This window comes from Camellia sinensis, unplaced genomic scaffold (assembly GCF_055761805.1).
Source record: "Camellia sinensis isolate YWXY unplaced genomic scaffold, ASM5576180v1 Unanchor6, whole genome shotgun sequence".
Lineage (NCBI taxonomy): Eukaryota > Viridiplantae > Streptophyta > Magnoliopsida > Ericales > Theaceae > Camellia > Camellia sinensis.
In genome coordinates, this window is record NW_028129474.1 from 15,944,297 (window position 1) to 15,957,500 (window position 13,204).

Genomic DNA, 13,204 nt, shown 5'->3' on the forward strand with positions numbered 1-13,204 from the left:
TCGGACCGCATGCCTTGCTACGGCGTCGCCCAACATGCCATGCCACGGCCTCGGCCCGCATGCCATGCCACGGCCTCGGCCCGCATGACATGCCACGGCCTCGGCCCGCATGCCTTGCGACGGCGTCGCCCAACATGCCTTGCCACGGCCTCGGCCCGCATGCCATGCCACGGCCTCGGCCCGCATGCCTTGCCACGACGTCGCCCAACTTGCCATGCCACGGCCTCGGCCCGCATGCCATGCCACGGCCTCGGCCCGCATGACATGCCACGGCCTCGGACCGCATGCCTTGCTACGGCGTCGCCCAACATGCCATGCCACGGCCTCGGCCCGCATGCCATGCCACGGCCTCGGCCCGCATGACATGCCACGGCCTCGGACCGCATGCCTTGCTACGGCGTCGCCCAACATGCCATGCCACGGCCTCGGCCCGCATGCCACGGCACGGCCTCGGCCCGCATGCCTTGCTACGGCGTCGCCCAACATGCCATGCCACGGCCTCGGCCCGCATGCCATGCCACGGCCTCGGCCCGCATGCCTTGCTACGGCGTCGCCCAACATGCCTTGCCACGGCCTCGGCCCGCATGCCATGCCACGGCCTCGGCCCGCATGCCTTGCCACGACGTCGCCCAACTTGCCATGCCACGGCCTCGGCCCGCATGCCATGCCGCGGCCTCGGCGCGCATGACATGCCACGGCCTCGGCCCGCATGCCATGCTACGGCGTCGCCCAACATGCCATGCCACGGCCTCGGCCCGCATGCCATGCCACGGCCTCGGCCCGCATGCCATGCCACGGCCTCGGCCCGCATGACAGGCCACGGCCTCGGACCGCATGCCTTGCTACGGCGTCGCCCAACATGCCATGCCACGGCCTCGGCCCGCATGCCATGCCACGGCCTCGGCCCGCATGCCACGGCACGGCCTCGGCCCGCATGCCTTGCTACGGCGTCGCCCAACATGCCATGCCACGGCCTCGGCCCGCATGCCATGCCACGGCCTCGGCCCGCATGACATGCCACGGCCTCGGACCGCATGCCTTGCTACGGCGTCGCCCAACATGCCATGCCACAGCCTCGGCCCGCATGCCGTGCCACGGCCTCGGCCTCGGCCCGCATGCCTTGCTACGACGTTGGCCAACATGCCATGCCACGGCCCCGGCCCGCATGCCATGCCACCGCGTTGCCCGGCGTGCCATGCCTTAGCCTTGGCCAACATGTCGTGCCACGGCCTCGGCCCGCATGCCATGCCATGCCACGGCCCTCATGTCTTGCCACGGCGTTGCCAAACATGCCATGCCACGGCCTCGGCCCGCATGCCTTGCTACGGCGTCGCCCAACATGCCATGACATGCCACGGCCTCGGCCCGCATGCCTTGCTACGGCGTCGCCCAACATGCCATGCCACGGCCTCGGCCCGCATGCCATGCCACGGCCTCGGCCCGCATGCCTTGCGACGGCGTCGCCCAACATGCCATGCCACGGCCTCTGCCCGCATGCCATGCCACGGCCTCGGCCCGCGTGACATGCCACGGCCTCGGCCCGCATGCCTTGCCACGACGTCGCCCAACTTGCCATGCCACGGCCTCGGCCCGCATGCCATGCCACGGCCTCGGCTCGCATGACATGCCACGGCCTCGGCCCGCATGCCTTGCTACGGCGTCGCCCAACATGCCATGCCACGGCCTCGGCCCGCATGCCATGCCATGGCCTCGGCCCGCATGACATGCCACGGCCTCGGACCGCATGCCTTGCTACGGCGTCGCCCAACATGCCATGCCACGGCCCCGGCCCGCATGCCTTGCCACCGCGTTGCCCGGCGTGCCATGCCACCGCGTTGCCCGGCGTGCCATGCCTTAGCCTTGGCCAACATGTCGTGCCACGGCCTCGGCCCGCATGCCATGCCATGCCACGGCCCGCATGTCTTGCCACGGCGTTGCCAAACATGCCATGCCACGGCCTCGGCCCGCATGCCTTGCCACGGCCTCGGCCAACATGCCATGCCACGGCCTCGGCCCGCATGCCATGCCACGGCCTCGGCCCGCATGACATGCCACGGCCTCGGCCCGCATGCCTTGCTACGGCGTCGCCCAACATGCCATGCCACGGCCTCGGCCCGCATGCCATGCCACGGCCTCGGCCCGCATGCCCTTCTACGGCGTTGCCCAACATGCCATGCCACGGCCTCGGCCCGCATGCCTTGCCACCGCGTTGCCCAGCATGCCATGCCACCGCGTTGCCCGGCGTGCCATGCCTTAGCCTTGGCCAACATGTCGTGCCACGGCCTCGGCCCGCATGCCATGCCACGGCCTCGGCCCGCATGTCTTGCCACGGCGTTGCCCAACATGCCATGCCACGGCCTCGGCCCCCATGCCTTGCCACCGCGCTGCCCAGCATGCCAATGCACCGCGTTGCCCGGCGTGCCATGCCTTAGCCTTGGCCAACATGCCACGCCACGGCCTCGGCCCGCATGGCTTGCCAGGGCGTTGCCCAACATGCCATGCCACGGCCTCGGCCCGCATGTCTTGCCACGGCGTTGCCCAACATGCCATGCCATGCCACGCCACGGCCTCGGCCCGCATGCCATGCCACGGCCTCGGCCCGCATGCCATGCCATGCCACGGCCTCGGCCCGCATGCCATGCCACGGCCTCGGCCAGCATGCCATGCCAAGGCCTCGGCCCGCATGCCTTGCCACGGCGTTGCCCAGCATGCCATGCCACCGCGTTGCCCAGCGGGCCGTGCCGCGGCCTCGGCCCGCATGCCTTGCGACTGCCTTGGCCAGCGTGCCATGCCACAGCGTGCCATGCCTTAGCCTTGGCCTACATGCCATGCCACTGCCTTGGCCAGCATGTCGTGCCACCGCCACGGCCAGCATGCCATGCCGGTCCGTTGCCCAGCATGCCACGGCCGTGGCGGCATGGCAAGCCACGGCCTCGGCCAGCATGCCATGCCACGGCCTCGGCCAGCATGCCATGGCACTGTCTTGGTCAGCATGCCATGCCATGGCACCGCCTTGTCCAGCACGCCGTGCCGCAGCGTTGGCCAGCATGCCTTGGCCGGCATGCCATGCCAATGCCTTGGGCCAACATGGCGTGCCACGGGCTGGGCCATGCCGGTCCGTTGCCCGGCATGCCACGGCCGTGGCGGCATGGCAAGCCACGGCCTCGGCCAGCATGCCATGCCCCGGCCTCGCCCAGCATGCCATGGCACGGTCTTGGTCAGCATGCCATGCCATGGCACCGCCTTGTGCAGCGTTGGCCAGCATGCCTTGGCCGGCATGCCATGCCAATGCCTTGGGCCAACATGGCGTGCCACGGGCTGGGCGAGCACGGCATGCCACGGGCTGGGCGAGCATGCCACGCCACGGCCTTGGCTAGCAGCAAGGCATGCCACGGCCTCGGCGAGCATGCCATGCCATGCCAAGGCCAAGGCCAAAGCCAAGGCCAAGGCAGTGGGCAAGGCCAAGTCCCTGTGCAAGGCATGGCCAAGGCCAAGGCAAAGGCCAAGGCCGCGGGCAAAGGCCAAGGCCAAGGCCAAGGCCATGGCGTGCCACCGCCTCGATCGATCTTTTTGAACATGATTCTTTTATAATCTTACCCAAACCATGCAACACAATTAAAAATGCACTACAATCAATTTTAAATGTCATTCCCTATTTTTTTGCAATTTTTCTGGAGCTTTTCGAATTTTTAAAGCCCTTATTGGGCATAAAAAAATCAAAATAAAATAAAAAAAATGAAAAAAATAATTTAATAATTTCTATAATTACTAGTGAATCATCCTTTAATTATGGGAATTTTTCCATAATTTTTTGACTATTTTTATTAATTTTTATTATTTTTTAAGTATTAATATCGAAATAAATTAAAATAAAATATTTTCTGTAAAAAAATATTTTTTTTAATTTTTTTTATGGTGTATTAAATTATTTCCTACAACTTTCATGTTGAAAGTTTTGGCAAAAAACCATTACTTTTTAAAAAAACCCCATTATGACTCCTCGAACATGCTTGATGTTTCCTCCTGCCAGATTGAAAAGGGCTTAACAGGCTATTATAAGGGGGGGGCACCTCCCTTGCCCAGGGCAAGGCAGTGGCAGGTACGCCCCATGTTGGGCGCGGCCTGGGCTGCGGCCTTGGGTTACATGCACTGCGGCTCGACCGCGGCCTGGGCTGCGGCCTGGGGCGGCTCGGCCGCGGCCTTGGGCGGCCTGGACCGCGGCCTTGGGCGGCCTTGCGCGGCCTGGGCGCGGCCTTGGGCGGCCTGGGCGCGGCCTTGCGCGGCCTGGGCGCGGCCTTGGGCAGCATGGCGTGGCATGCGCGCGGGCGTGGGCGGCCTGGCATGCGCGCGGCATGGGCAGCACGGCATGGCATGCGCACGGCCTGGGCGGCCTGGCATGCAGCCGGCCTGGCATGCCCGCGGCGTGGGCAGCACGGCATGGCATGCGCACGGCCTGGGCGGCCTGGCATGCAGCCGGCCTGGCATGCCCGCGGCGTGGGCAGCACGGCATGGCATGCGCACGGCCTGGGCGGCCTGGCATGCAGCCGGCCTGGGCAGCACGGCATGGCATGCGCACGGCCTGGGCGGCCTGGCATGCCCGCGGCGTGGGCAGCGTGGCCTGTGCGAATACCGCGCGCGTGGTCTTTTGACCACGGTGCGCGTGTTGCGCGCATGGTCGCGCACGCCTTTGCACGCCTTCGCACGCAACGCACGTCTAGTGATAAGAACCGCAGCCAAGGCAGCCCAGCCCCAAGGCCAAGGCCAGCAGCATGGCATGCCACGGCGAAGGCAGCCCAGCCAAAGCCAGCAGCATGCCATGCCAAGGCCAGCAGCATGCCATGCCACGGCCAAGGCAGGCCAGCCAAAGCCAGCAGCATGCCATGCCAAGGCCAAGGCCAGCAGCATGCCATGCCACGGCCAAGGCAGCCCAGCCAAAGCCAGCAGCATGCCAAGCCAAGGCCAAGGCCAGCAGCATGCCATGCCACGGCCAAGGCAGCCCAGCCAAAGCCAGCAGCATGCCATGCCAAGGCCTAGGCCAGCAGCATGCCATGCCACGGCCAAGGCAGGCAAGCCAAAGCCAGCAGCATGCCATGCCAAGGCCAAGGCCAGCAGCATGCCATGCCACGGCCAAGGCAGCCCAGCCAAAGCCAGCAGCATGCCATGCCAAGGCCTAGGCCAGCAGCATGCCATGCCACGGCCAAGGCAGGCCAGCCAAAGCCAGCAGCATGCCATGCCAAGGCCAAGGCCAGCAGCATGCCATGCCACGGCCAAGGCAGCCCAGCCAAAGCCAGCAGCATGCCATGCCAAGGCCTAGGCCAGCAGCATGCCATGCCACGGCCAAGGCAGGCAAGCCAAAGCCAGCAGCATGCCATGCCAAGGCCATGGCCAGCAGCATGCCATGCCACGGCCAAGGCAGCCCAGCCAAAGCCAGCAGCATGCCATGCCAAGGCCAAGGCCAGCAGCATGCCATGCCACGGCCAAGGCAGCCCAGCCAAAGCCAGCAGCATGCCATATCACGGCCAAGGGCAGCAGCATGCCATGCCACGGCCAAGGCAGCCCAGCCAAAGCCAGCAGCATGCCATGCCATGGCCTAGGCCAGCAGCATGCCATGCCACGGCCAAGGCATGCCAGCCAAAGCCAGCAGCATGCCATGCCAAGGCCAAGGCCAGCAGCATGCCATGCCACGGCCAAGGCAGGCCAGCCAAAGCCAGCAGCATGCCATGCCAAGGCCTAGGCCAGCAGCATGCCATGCCACGGCCAAGGCAGCCCAGCCAAAGCCAGCAGCATGCCATGCCAAGGCCTAGGCCAGCAGCATGCCATGCCACGGCCAAGGCAGGCCAGCCAAAGCCAGCAGCATGCCATGCCAAGGCCAAGGCCAGCAGCATGCCATGCCACGGCCAAGGCAGCCCAGCCAAAGCCAGCAGCATGCCATGCCAAGGCCTAGGCCAGCAGCATGCCATGCCACGGCCAAGGCAGGCAAGCCAAAGCCAGCAGCATGCCATGCCAAGGCCATGGCCAGCAGCATGCCATGCCACGGCCAAGGCAGCCCAGCCAAAGCCAGCAGCATGCCATGCCAAGGCCAAGGCCAGCAGCATGCCATGCCACGGCCAAGGCAGCCCAGCCAAAGCCAGCAGCATGCCATGCCAAGGCCTAGGCCAGCAGCATGCCATGCCACGGCCAAGGCAGGCCAGCCAAAGCCAGCAGCATGCCATGCCAAGGCCAAGGCCAGCAGCATGCCATGCCACGGCCAAGGCAGCCCAACCAAAGCCAGCAGCATGCCATGCCAAGGCCTAGGCCAGCAGCATGCCATGCCACGGCCAAGGCAGGCCAGCCAAAGCCAGCAGCATGCCATGCCAAGGCCTAGGCCACCAGCATGCCATGCCACGGCCAAGGCAGCCCAGCCAAAGCCAGCAGCATGCCATGCCAAGGCCAAGGCCAGCAGCATGCCATGCCACGGCCAAGGCAGCCCAGCCAAAGCCAGCAGCATGCCATGCCAAGGCCTAGGCCAGCAGCATGCCATGCCACGGCCAAGGCAGGCAAGCCAAAGCCAGCAGCATGCCATGCCAAGGCCATGGCCAGCAGCATGCCATGCCACGGCCAAGGCAGCCCAGCCAAAGCCAGCAGCATGCCATGCCAAGGCCAAGGCCAGCAGCATGCCATGCCACGGCCAAGGCAGCCCAGCCAAAGCCAGCAGCATGCCATGCCAAGGCCTAGGCCAGCAGCATGCCATGCCACGGCCAAGGCAGGCCAGCCAAAGCCAGCAGCATGCCATGCCAAGGCCAAGGCCAGCAGCATGCCATGCCACGGCCAAGGCAGCCCAACCAAAGCCAGCAGCATGCCATGCCAAGGCCTAGGCCAGCAGCATGCCATGCCACGGCCAAGGCAGGCCAGCCAAAGCCAGCAGCATGCCATGCCAAGGCCTAGGCCACCAGCATGCCATGCCACGGCCAAGGCAGCCCAGCCAAAGCCAGCAGCATGCCATGCCAAGGCCAAGGCCAGCAGCATGCCATGCCACGGCCAAGGCAGCCCAGCCAAAGCCAGCAGCATGCCATGCCAAGGCCTAGGCCAGCAGCATGCCATGCCACGGCCAAGGCAGGCCAGCCAAAGCCAGCAGCATGCCATGCCAAGGCCTAGGCCAGCAGCATGCCATGCCACGGCCAAGGCAGCCCAGCCAAAGCCAGCAGCATGCCATATCACGGCCAAGGGCAGCAGCATGCCATGCCACGGCCAAGGCAGCCCAGCCAAAGCCAGCAGCATGCCATGCCATGGCCTAGGCCAGCAGCATGCCATGCCACGGCCAAGGCAGGCCAGCCAAAGCCAGCAGCATGCCATGCCAAGGCCAAGGCCAGCAGCATGCCATGCCACGGCCAAGGCAGGCCAGCCAAAGCCAGCAGCATGCCATGCCAAGGCCTAGGCCAGCAGCATGCCATGCCACGGCCAAGGCAGCCCAGCCAAAGCCAGCAGCATGCCATATCAAGGCCAAGGCCAGCAGCATGCCATGCCACGGCCAAGGCAGCCCAGCCAAAGCCAGCAGCATGCCATGCCATGGCCTAGGCCAGCAGCATGCCATGCCACGGCCAAGGCAGGCCAGCCAAAGCCAGCAGCATGCCATGCCAAGGCCTAGGCCAGCAGCATGCCATGCCACGGCCAAAACAGGCCAGCCAAAGCCAGCAGCATGCCATGCCAAGGCCTAGGCCAGCAGCATGCCATGCCACGGCCAAGGCAGGCCAGCCAAAGCCAGCAGCATGCCATGCCAAGGCCAAGGCCAGCAGCATGCCATGCCACGGCCAAGGCAGCCCAGCCAAAGCCAGCAGCATGCCATATCAAGGCCAAGGCCAGCAGCATACCATGCCACGGCCAAGGCAGCCCAGCCAAAGCCAGCAGCATGCCATGCCATGCCTAGGCCAGCAGCATGCCATGCCACGGCCAAGGCAGGCCAGCCAAAGCCAGCAGCATGCCATGCCAAGGCCTAGGCCAGCAGCATGCCATGCCACGGCCAAGGCAGGCCAGCCAAAGCCAGCAGCATGCCATGCCAAGGCCAAGGCCAGCAGCATGCCATGCCAAGGCCAAGGCCAGCAGCATGCCATGCCACGGCCAAGGCTGCCAGCCAAAGCCAGCAGCATGCCATGCCAAGGCCTAGGCCAGCAGCATACCATGCCAAGGCCTAGGCCAGCAGCATGCCATGCCACGGCCAAGGCAGCCCAGCCAAAGCCAGCAGCATGCCATGCCAAGGCCTAGGCCAGCAGCATGCCATGCCACGGCCAAGGCAGCCCAGCCAAAGCCAGCAGCATGCCATGCCAAGGCCAAGGCCAGCAGCATGCCATGCCACGGCCAAGGCAGCCCAGCCAAAGCCAGCAGCATGCCATGCCAAGGCCAAGGCCAGCAGCATGCCATGCCACGGCCAAGGCAGCCCAGCCAAAGCCAGCAGCATGCCATGCCAAGGCCTAGGCCAGCAGCATGCCATGCCACGGCCAAGGCAGGCCAGCCAAAGCCAACAACATGGCATGCCAAGGCCAAGGCCAGCAGCATGCCATGCCACGGCCAAGGCAGCCCAGCCAAAGCCAGCAGCATTGCATGCCAAGGCCTAGGCCAGCAGCATGCCATGCCACGGCCAAGGCAGGCCAGCCAAAGCCAGCAGCATGCCATGCCAAGGCCAAGGCCAGCAGCATGCCATGCCACGGCCAAGGCAGCCCAACCAAAGCCAGCAGCATGCCATGCCAAGGCTTAGGCCAGCAGCATGCCATGCCACGGCCAAGGCAGGCCAGCCAAAGCCAGCAGCATGCCATGCCAAGGCCTAGGCCACCAGCATGCCATGCCACGGCCAAGGCAGCCCAGCCAAAGCCAGCAGCATGCCATGCCAAGGCCAAGGCCAGCAGCATGCCATGCCACGGCCAAGGCAGCCCAGCCAAAGCCAGCAGCATGCCATGCGAAGGCCTAGGCCAGCAGCATGCCATGCCACGGCCAACGCAGGCCAGCCAAAGCCAGCAGCATGCCATGCCAAGGCCTAGGCCAGCAGCATGCCATGCCACGGCCAAGGCAGCCCAGCCAAAGCCAGCAGCATGCCATATCAAGGCCAAGGGCAGCAGCATGCCATGCCACGGCCAAGGCAGCCCAGCCAAAGCCAGCAGCATGCCATGCCATGGCCTAGGCCAGCAGCATGCCATGCCACGGCCAAGGCAGGCCAGCCAAAGCCAGCAGCATGCCATGCCAAGGCCAAGGCAACCCAGCCAAAGCCAGCAGCATGCCATGCCAAGGCCTAGGCCAGCAGCATGCCATGCCACGGCCAAGGCAGCCCAGCCAAAGCCAGCAGCATGCCATATCAAGGCCAAGGCCAGCAGCATGCCATGCCACGGCCAAGGCAGCCCAGCCAAAGCCAGCAGCATGCCATGCCATGCCTAGGCCAGCAGCATGCCATGCCACGGCCAAGGCAGGCCAGCCAAAGCCAGCAGCATGCCATGCCAAGGCCTAGGCCAGCAGCATGCCATGCCACGGCCAAGGCAGGCCAGCCAAAGCCAGCAGCATGCCATGCCAAGGCCAAGGCCAGCAGCATGCCATGCCACGGCCAAGGCAGGCCAGCCAAAGCCAGCAGCATGCCATGCCAAGGCCAAGGCCAGCAGCATGCCATGCCACGGCCAAGGCTGCCAGCCAAAGCCAGCAGGATGCCATGCCAAGGCCTAGGCCAGCAGCATGCCATGCCACGGCCAAGGCAGCCCAGCCAAAGCCAGCAGCATGCCATGCCAAGGCCTAGGCCAGCAGCATGCCATGCCACGGCCAAGGCAGCCCAGCCAAAGCCAGCAGCATGCCATGCCACGGCCAAGGCAGCCCAGCCAAAGCCAGCAGCATGCCATGCCAAGGCCAAGGCCAAGGCCCGCAGCATGCCATGCCACGGCCAAGGCCAAGGCCGAGGCAGCCCATCCGAAGCCAGCAACATTCCATGGCAAGGCCAACGCAGCCCAGCCAAAGCCGGCGGCATGCCATGCCAAGGCCAAGGCCAGCCGCATGTCTTGCCACGGCCTTGTCCCGCAGCGTGGCGTGCCTTGGCCTTGGGCTAGAACATCGCATGCCACGCCCTTGGCAAGCAATCCTGTCCCTCGTGTAATTGCCATTTGGTTTGGCTTTGACTTACGTATATGTTGCCCTGCGAAATGCTTGTCCCTCGGGTAATAGCCGGTTTGGTTGCCTTTGACTTGCGAACACGTTGCTAGTGCTTTCCCCAGTGGAAGCTTGTTGGGAAAAGTATGTCCCTCGGAAGTTGCCTGTTGCGTTTGTTATTTGCATTCGAGCTATCCGATGCTTGCTGGGTTTCTCTAAGAGTTTTTGCACGTTCGTCGGGCTTTTTAATTATTTATTTACTCATAAAAATTATAATAAAATAAATTAAAAATAAAAAAATAATTAAAAAAATTACTATAATTACTAGTGCCTCATCTTATAATTGTTGGAATTTTTCTAGAATTTTTTGAGTATTTTTAGTAATTTTTATTATTTTTTAAGTATTAAAATTGAAATAAATTAAAATAAAATATTCCGGTGGCCAAATATTTTTTTATAATTTTTTTTATGGTGTATTAAATTATTTCATACAACTTTCATGTTGAAAGTTTTGGCAAAAAACCATTACTTTTTAAAAAAACCCCATTATGACTCCTCGAACATGCTTGATGTTTCCTCCTGCCAGATTGAAAAGGGCTTAACAGGCTATTATAAGGGGGGGGCACCTCCCTTAAGGCTGGCCAGCATGGCCAGGCCACAGGCCACGCCTATGCCTAGGCGGGCGCTTGGCACATGCCATCGCTTGGCTTGTGGCATTGGCTTGTGGCATCGAAACTACATAGCCAAGCACGGGATGCGTCGAGTGGCGGCCCGCGGCGGTGGCGGTGGCACGTTGGCCTAGGGCAGCATGCCATGCCACAGCCTTGGCCAGCAACATGGCATGCCAAAGCCTTGGCCAGCAGCATGCCATGCCCTGGCCTTGGCAAGCATGTCATGCCACGGCCTTGGCCAGCAGCATGCCATGCCACGACCTTGGCCAGCAGCATGCCATGCCCCGGCCTTGGCCAGCATGTCATGCCACGGCCTTGGCCAGCAGCATGCCATGCCACAGCCTTGGCCAGCAGCATGCCATGCCACAGCCTTGGCCAGCAACATGGCATGCCAAAGCCTTGGCCAGCAGCACGCCATGCCCCGGCCTTGGCAACCTTGCCAAGCCACGGCCATGGCCAGCAGCGTGCTATGCCCCGGCCTTGGCCAGCAGCGTGCCATGCCACGACCTTGGCCAGCAGCTTGCCATGCCCCGGCCTTGGCCAGCATGTCATGCCACGGCCTTGGCCAGCAGCATGCCATGCCACGGCCTTGGCCAGCAACATGGCATGCCGCGGCCTTGGCCGGCAGCATGCCATGCCGCGGCCTTGGCCGGCAGCATGGCAAGCCCAAGCCTTGGTCAGCAGCAGCATGCCATGCCAACGCCTTGGCCAGCAGCATGCCTTGCCACGGCCTCGGCCATCAGCATGCCTTGCCACGGCCTCGGCCATCAGCATGCCTTGCCACGGCCTCGGCCATCAGCATGCCTTGCCACGGCCTTGTCCAGCAGCATGGCATGCCCGGCCTTGGCCAGCAGCATGTCATGCCACGGCCTTGGCAAGCATGCCAAGCCACGGCCTTGGCAAGCATGCCAAGCCACGGCCTTGGCAAGCATGCCATGTCCCTCGGGTAATTGTACAAGTTGCCTTGCGAAATGCATGTCCCTCGGTTAAATTGCCATTTGGTTGGCTTTGGCGTGCGAACGAGTTGCCTGTGCTTTCCTTGTGGAAGCTTGTTGCGAGAAGTATGTCCCTCGAAAGTTGCCTGTTGCGTTTGTTATTTGCATTCGCGCTAACCGGTGCTTGCTCGGCCTCTCTAAATGTTTTCGCGCGTTCGTCGGGCTTCTTGGTCCTTCGGGGGGTGATTCGTTTTGGGGGGCTGGTGCACAGTGTACGTCGTGGCGCGTGAGTTGTGTTCGGTTTGTGCGAGTTGGACGGATCCCTGCCTGTGCAGCGAACTCCACTGGTGCATTCCTCCATGTCCCTCGGGTTGTCTTCGACTCGCCTTCGGGTTGCTTGCGCTTCCCTAGTGGAAGGTGCCTTGCGAAAAGCGTGTCCCTCGGGTAATTGCCATTTGGTTGGCTTTGACGTTCGAACGAGTTGCCTATGCTTTCCTAGTGGAAGCTTGTTGCGAAAAGTATGTCCCTCGAAATTTGCCTGTTGCGTTTGTTATTTGCATTCGCGCTAACCGGTGCTTGCTCGGCCTCTCTAAATGTTTTCGCGCGTTCGTCGGGCTTCTTAGTCCTTCGGGGGGTGATTCGTTTTGGGGGGCTGGTGCACAGTGTACGTCGTGGCGCGTGAGTTGTGTTCGGTTTGTGCGAGTTGGACGGATCCCTGCATGTGCAGCGAACTCCACTGGTGCATTCCTCCATGTCCCTCGGGTTGTCTTCGACTCGCCTTCGGGTTGCCTGCGCTTCCCTAGTGGAAGGTGCCTTGCGAAAAGCGTGTCCCTCGGGTAATTGCCATTTGGTTGGCTTTGACGTTCGAACGAGTTGCCTATGCTTTCCTAGTGGAAGCTTGTTGCGAAAAGTATGTCCCTCGAAAGTTGCCTGTTGCGCTTGTTACTTTCATTCGCGCTAACCGGTGCTTGCTCGGCCTCTCTAAATGTTTTCGCGCGTTCGTCGGGCTTCTTAGTCCTTCGGGGGGTGATTCGTTTTGGGGGGCTGGTGCACAGTGTACGTCGTGGCGCGTGAGTTGTGTTCGGTTTGTGCGAGTTGGACGGATCCCTGCTTGTGCAGCGAACTCCACTGGTGCATTCCTCCATGTCCCTCGGGTGATCGCCTTTAGGTTGTCTTCGACTCGCCTTCGGGTTGTCTGCGCTTCCCTAGTGGAAGTTGCCTTGCGAAAAGCATGTCCCTCGGGTAATTGCCATTTGGTTGGCTTTGACGTTCGAACGAGTTGCCTGTGCTTTCCTAGTGGAAGCTTGTTGCGAAAAGTATGTCCCTCGAAAGTTGCCTGTTGCGCTTGTTATTTGCGTTCGCGCTAACCGGTGCTTGCTCGGCCTCTCTAAATGTTTTCGCGCGTTCGTCGGGCTTCTTGGTCCTTCGGGGGGTGATTCGTTTTGGGGGGCTGGTGCACAGTGTACGTCGTGGCGCGTGAGTTGTGTTCGGTTTGTGCGAGTTGGA